The sequence below is a fragment of the Cebus imitator genome, unplaced genomic scaffold, assembly GCF_001604975.1.
Source record: "Cebus imitator isolate Cc_AM_T3 unplaced genomic scaffold, Cebus_imitator-1.0 Scaffold263, whole genome shotgun sequence".
Lineage (NCBI taxonomy): Eukaryota > Metazoa > Chordata > Mammalia > Primates > Cebidae > Cebus > Cebus imitator.
In genome coordinates this window covers 1,231,517-1,238,275 of record NW_016107578.1, presented here as the reverse complement: position 1 = coordinate 1,238,275, position 6,759 = coordinate 1,231,517, and positions in this window count along the sequence as shown.

Here is a 6,759-nt window from a genome sequence, read left to right as displayed (position 1 = left end):
ACGTGACCATGGTGAGAACGATCTTCAGGACCAGGCTGGAGCTGCCCGCAGCCACCTGGGGACTCAGTCTGTGCCTCCTAGCCTCCCCTCCATCACCACAAATCCTGAAAGGGGCAACCTGCCCAGGCTGCCAGTGACTAAATGGGCACTCCATGGCATCTTAGTAACTCTCCTGCCCCAGGCCTTTGTGGGCAGCAAGGAAGCCAGAGCTTTCTGGGATAAAACCCAGGAGGCAGCATGCAACTTTCCCTTATACTCCAGGGAAACAGAAAAGATGAGGCCAGGAAGGCCGATGCTGGACGTAGGAAGTGAGCACTTGCATATTAGGAAGACAATCATCCTCAGCCACTTTCCTTCCCTCCTGGAGGAACCCCTCCAACAGGGAAGCTTGTCAAGGAGACACAGCCACCTGGTCATATAGATGTTTGCTGACCAGGATCTTATCCAAGAACTGTCCCTTGGGTGGCCTCCAATCTCCTTAAGGGGGTTGGGAGGCACTGTTGCCTGGATGGGGCCAATGAATGAAGGTCCCTTTAAGGGTGGAGGAAAAGAGGGCAATAGCTTTTCTACTGGGGGAGAAAAAGGCTCTGGTCCATCCTTACCATCACTAGAAAAAAAATCTCTTCCTTATTCCTCATAGAAGGGAATGAAGGGAGGAGAGGAGTCTCTCCCTGTTGTTTTGGTTCCTGTTTTTCCTTCTCCTTTAAATTTCCTGAATTCCCTTCAGGCAGAGAAGATATGCAGTCTGACTCATTGCGATCTGGCAGATAAAGAGGATACGACCAGAGCATACCAGCACCAAGGAGGTCAAAATAGTAACATTAGTAAGATGACCTTGCTCATATCCTCTTTTCAGGCAGCAACCTACCTGCTCCCATTACTCTAAGTCTAAGGTTCCTTGAGCAGGAAAAAGAGGGCATTCCTGCCAAATTAAAAGCATAAGCTTGTGTAGCTCCAGGCTCTACAGTGCACTGGATAGCCTTAAATAGCTGTTGCACTGTTTTAAATAATACTTTCTGCTCTTTGGTCATTTCTCGACCAATGATAACCCAACCTCTGATATTTTACGCATGGTTCCTATCCTCCTGATGGGAGTCAGGATTGTCCCTTACCAGGATTCCCCGAAAATTGATGAGCTTGTCTCCTTCACATGTAACTTCAAGGTGATTACGTCAGGGTCACCACTTGCAAAGCTTATAGCTTGCAGTGAACATGGAGAATGAAGTACTCAGACAATTCCAGCTGAGCGGGGCTAGGGGAAGCTCTTCTGAGAGAGTCCTCCCCAGCATCCATCTGCCGAGTATTTATTGAAAGGGCTTGTATTAAATACGAACATCCACTAGATGGCCATTTGAGGTCGGTTACTGAGACACCTGTGACTGTGTACAACACTCATATCACATCCTCAGGAGGCTATTTTCAGCATTCCTACCACACACTCCGCTCCCTATCCTGTTTTCAGGGTTAAGGAGTTTCATTCTCATGCACAAATAACATACACAGTGCCTCAGTATTTTTCCATGCCCCGACCACAAATGCCTTGTACATAAGCTTGAATATGTTGCTGTGTGCCCCCTACAGACAAGGATTCTGGCCTCTGTATCACTCACCCCACTGCAAATACTTCTAGGTGGACTGTGACTTACTTACATTACAACCTTTCTTTTTTCCTTCTTTCTTTCTTTTTCTTTCTCTCTTTCTCTTTCTTTCTTCCTTCCTTCCTTCTTTCTTCTCTTTCTTTTTTTCTTTCTTTCTTCCTTCCTTTCCTTTCCTTTTTCCTTTTCTTTTCTTTTCTTTTTTCTTCCTTTTCTTTTTCTTTCTTTCTTTCTAGATGGAATTTCACTCATTGCTTGTTGCCCAGGCTGGAGGGCAATGGTGTGATCTCGGCTTACTGCAACCTCGATTCTCCTGCTGGGTTTAAGCAATTCTCCCAGTCTCCTGAGTAGCTGGGATTGCAGGCATGCCCCACCACGCCTGGCTAATTTTGTATTTTTAGTAGAGATGGGGTTTCTCCATGTTGGCCAGGCTGGTCTCAAACTCCTGACCTCAGGTGATCCGCCCGTCTCAGCCTCCCAAAGTGCTGGGATTACAGGCATGAGTCATCACGCCAAGCCATATTACAAGCTTTCTTGACAAAACTCTAATTTGTGCAGAAACTAAGGAGAGATTGGCATGGATTTATTTGTTTGTTGTTGTTTTTGGCTTGACTCAGGATTTAAAATCTGGAATGATGAAGGTGACAGTAATTGGCTGGAGCAAGCAATATCCAAAGTTCTACAGTGTGGCTGAAGACTTTGATTGTACATTGTTCTTTTTTTTAATAGTCATTCCAAATATTGGGAGGTGCATTCTTAGAGGAAGTTCCTTGCCCTCCCAAAAGCCACCCCACTTCTCTCTAAGAAGAATGGCCCAGTCATCTCCCAAGTTCACATGGGGGAGGTGATAGCCTTGCTTCCATGTAAATTATATACTGCAATTTTTAAAAAAATCTTTGGCCGGGCACGGTGGCTCAAGCCTGTAATCCCAGCACTTTGGGAGGCCAAGGCGGGTGGATCACGAGGTCAAGAGATCGAGACCATCCTGGTCAACATGGTGAAACCCCATCTCTACTAAAAATACAAAAACATTAGCTGGGCATGGTGGCGCGTGCCCGTAATCCCAGCTACTCAGAGGCTGAGGCAGGAGAATTGCCTGAACCCAGGAGGTGGAGGTTGCGGTGAGCCGAGATCACGCCATTGCACTCCAGCCTGGGTAACAAGAGCGAAACTCCGTCCCAAAAAATAATAATAATAAATGTTAGAAATAATAGTTTCTTTTAATGACTTTCTTCAAAGCCTTCTTGCATTTTGCTAGCAACTCTTTGTTAAGCCCTATCCTACGTAGCTGTAAGTACATTCTATGTCCTTGTAGTTTAACCAAGATATTTGTGCTGGACATACTCACAGGCACATCTCAGCTCACAGCCTATGCCCCTTCCTTATTTGGAAACGTTATTACTTTTCTAAGTCCTTTCGAAAGCCACTTCCTCTTTTCCATTGTTCTCCATTGCTTTACGTGTTCAGGAAAGTTTTTTTTTTTTTTTTTTTTTTTTTTTTTTTTTTTTTTTTTTTTTACTATTGTTTGCAAGTACACCATGCTAGGAAATTTCTGTGCTCTATTTAAGTGAATTTCCTAGATAACTGAAGCTTATCTTTTTTTTTTAAGCCTACAGTACCCAGTATTCCCAGGCAGTCTCCCATCCAAAGGAAAGTTTTAAGTTATTAGCCAATCAGGTTTAGCTTAGATGGTAGGTCTGGCTCCAACCAATGGAGATCACACACAGCAGTAAGGACACAATGTGTAAAGGACAAATATGCCTGCCTTTCCTTTGTTCACTGTGCTCTTGTGGCAAGATTGCTGATGAGCAGCACCCTTTCTGCAGAAAGTAAAATTGCCCTGCTGAGAAAACTTTTTGTCTGAATCCTAATTTTTCCTTGCATTACCTAGAAACAAGCATTCTGTCTCTAACAAATGGTGGCCTGTATGGGACTCATGCAATGAGTATACCCAGGCTCTCAGTAATGCAAGGAAGAGAAAGGCTTGCAGCTCCATGCTACCCAGCAACTCTGTGCACAGACCAAGGTAGGAAACATCACAAGGGGGTGACAAAGTACTTCCTTGGTGGCCAAAATTTTGGAGGTCAAGTGAGTGTGGGTGAGCCAGGTGATCAAGCTCAGTTCCACAAAAAAACAGCAATTGGAAACGCTCTGGGTTGAGAGCTTCATAATTTCACTCACAGTGCTTTCTGTAAGTGTAGAGGCTAGACAGGGTGAAACGAATGGATCTGCAAGATCTGTGATTGTTTCATAGGACCTAGAGGCCAGACAGGTGAAACAAATAGATCTGCAAGTTCTGTGACTGTTTCATATGGCCTAGAGGCCAGAGAGGGTATGTGGAGAGGGAAAGAATGAAAGAGACCTCCAGAAGTGTGTGTGTGGGGGCTCGGTGATAGAATCCTCATCAGGGAAAAGAAGGCAAAGCCTCTGGAAAACAGGATAGGTAAGAAACCCCTAGGTCAAGAGGGGTTGAATCTAACTGGCACCCAATATGGGGAATGTTTCTAAAAACAGGGATAGGAGGGCTGGGTGCGGTGGCTCATACCTGTAATCCCAGCACTTTGGGAGGCTGAGGCAGGTGGATCATGAGGTCAGGAGTTCAAGACCAGCCTGACAAACATGGTGAAACCCCATCTCTATTAAAAATACAAAAAATTAGCTGGGCGTGGTGGCAGGTGCCTGTAATCCCAGCTACTCAGGAGGGTGAGGGAGGAGAATCCTTTGAACCCGGGAGGTGAAAGTTGTAGTGAGCCGAGATCATGCCACTGCATACCAGCCTGGGCAACAGAGAGAGATTCCATATCCAAAAAGAAAAGAAAAGAAAAGAAAAGAAAACGGGATAGGAAAGAGAAGCCATGGAAGGCGGTAAAGTATTCCTTGGTCGGGAGCAAGGAAAGAGAAAATGGTGGGAGGGCAGGGTGAGAGTGAGCCAGAGGCTTCAGGAGGTGTGGGAGTGTGTGTGGTAAGGCGTGAAGCACTGACCATGCCGCGGGACCAGGGGGTGGGAGACGGACAAGCCTCCATGTTGGAAGACCAAGGAGCCCACCAAGAGCGAGTGCATGGAGGAAGCCCAGGCAGAGATAGCCAAGGAGGCTGTGGAGGAGCCCCAGCAACAGCCCCCCTGAGGCCCTATAAGGCGGCATCTGCAGGGACCACTAGCAGCCTAGCGCTGAGGGAAGGTCAGACGAGGCCCAGCCGCTGCCACTGTGTCCCATGAGAGGAAGGCCGAGTATCCCCGCCAGCAGAGGAGTGGCCCCAGCGCCAGGCCTCCCCACATTCCCAGCAGCAGCCCCAGGCCACAAAGTCCCCATCTCCAGTTCAGGGCAATAAGTGTCCAGGACTCTTAGGCATAGAAAAAGTAACATCTGATAAAGATCCAAAGGAGAGAATGAGAGAAAAGAGAAAGAGACTTGTGTGAGGGAGAGAGGAAACGGGATGACTGGGAGAGAGAGAGAGAGAGAGGCTTTTTCCTTGTGTCACCTAGGAACAAGCATTCTGTCTCTAACATACCTGTAATTCAAAAGGATTAAAGTTTTAAACATAAGACCTGAAACTGTAAAGCTACTAAAAGAAAACACAGGAGAAAGACTACATGTTAGTCTGGGCGATAATATTTAGATTTGACCCAAAAACTGCAGGCAACAAAAGCAAAAATAGACAAATGGGATTACATAAAAACAAAAAGTGGTGGGATGATCCAAGATGGCCAATTAGGAGCAGCTCAGGATTGCAGCTCCCAGTGAAAGCGCAGAGGGTGAGTGGATGCCGCATTTCCAGACGGATTTTTATTGCTCACAGACCAGGAGATTCCCAGGCGGAGGAGCCGCACAGGTCGCCAGCGCGGTTGTTTTGGCCAGCGTGGCTGTTTTGCTGGTGTCCTGGTGCAGCGGTTCTCTGTACAAAATACACTGGTCTGGGAGCCCTTTTAGCTGGCGATTGGAGCTCCGCGAAGGAAGAGTCGCCCATGCATCTGATTAAGAAAGGGGACTGAAACAGGGAGTCAGGCCAGGAGATTTCCGGGGAAAAAAGCCCCACGAATCTCAGTGAGGCTTGCACGGGAAATCACACAGATCCTAGCACCTTTTCAACAGGCAACTGGAACACCTGGGAGAGAGTTGACCGTTCATACTGAAAAAAAAGGCTCTGAGGCAGGGAGCCAGGTGATCAGGCTCAGCTGGTCCCACCCCCACAAAAAAACAGCAATTGGAAATGCTCTGGGTTGAGAGTTTCAAAGCAAGCACAGCTGAAGCCGGGAAGGTCCAGCTCTGTGGGGGGAGGGGTGTCCGCCATTACTGAGGCACTCCACCACTACGGAGGTAGTCCGCCATTGCCAAGGCAGCCCGCCGTTGCCAAGGGAACCCGCCATTACAGAGAGAGTCCGCCATTACAGAGGTGGGCCACCAATGCCGAGACAGTTCTAACTACACCCATATGAACAGGACTGCAGGGAAGTTCACACGGCAGCTGGGCAGAGCCCACAGCAGCTCAGCAAAGCATCTGCAGGCAGACAGTGACTAGGCTGCCCCCTCGCTGGGCAGGGCAGCCTTGAAAAAAAGGCAGCAGCACAACAGAAACTCAAAAAAAAAAGCCCTAACTCCCTGGGACAGAGCACCTGGGAAAAAAAAAAGGGGGTTATGAGTTCTGCTGCAGCAGACTTAAACATACCTGCCCAGCAGCTCTGAATGAACAACAGAGGTCACAGCTCAGCACTTGAGCACCTATAAAGGACAGACTGTCTCCTCAAGCAGCTCCCTGAATCCTGTATATCCAAAGAGTCACCTCATAAAGGAGAGCTCAGACTGATATTTGGCAGGTATCCTTCTGGGACAAAGTTAGCAGAAGAAGAAACTAGTAGCAACCCTTACTGTTCTGCAGCTGCTGCAGGTGATCCCCAGGCAAGCAGGGCCTGGAGTGGACCTCAGCAGTCCTACAGCAGAGGGGCCAGGCTGTTAGAAGGTAAACTAAGAAACAGAAATAACTTCATCATCAACAAACTGGACGTCCACTCAGAGACCCAATCTGAAAGTCAGCAACTACAAAGACAACAGGTGGATAAATCCACAAAGATGGGAAGAAACCAGCGCAAAAAGGATGAAAACACCTGAAACCAGAACGCCTCTCCTCCTACAAGGGATCACAACTCCTCACCAGCAAGGGAACAAGG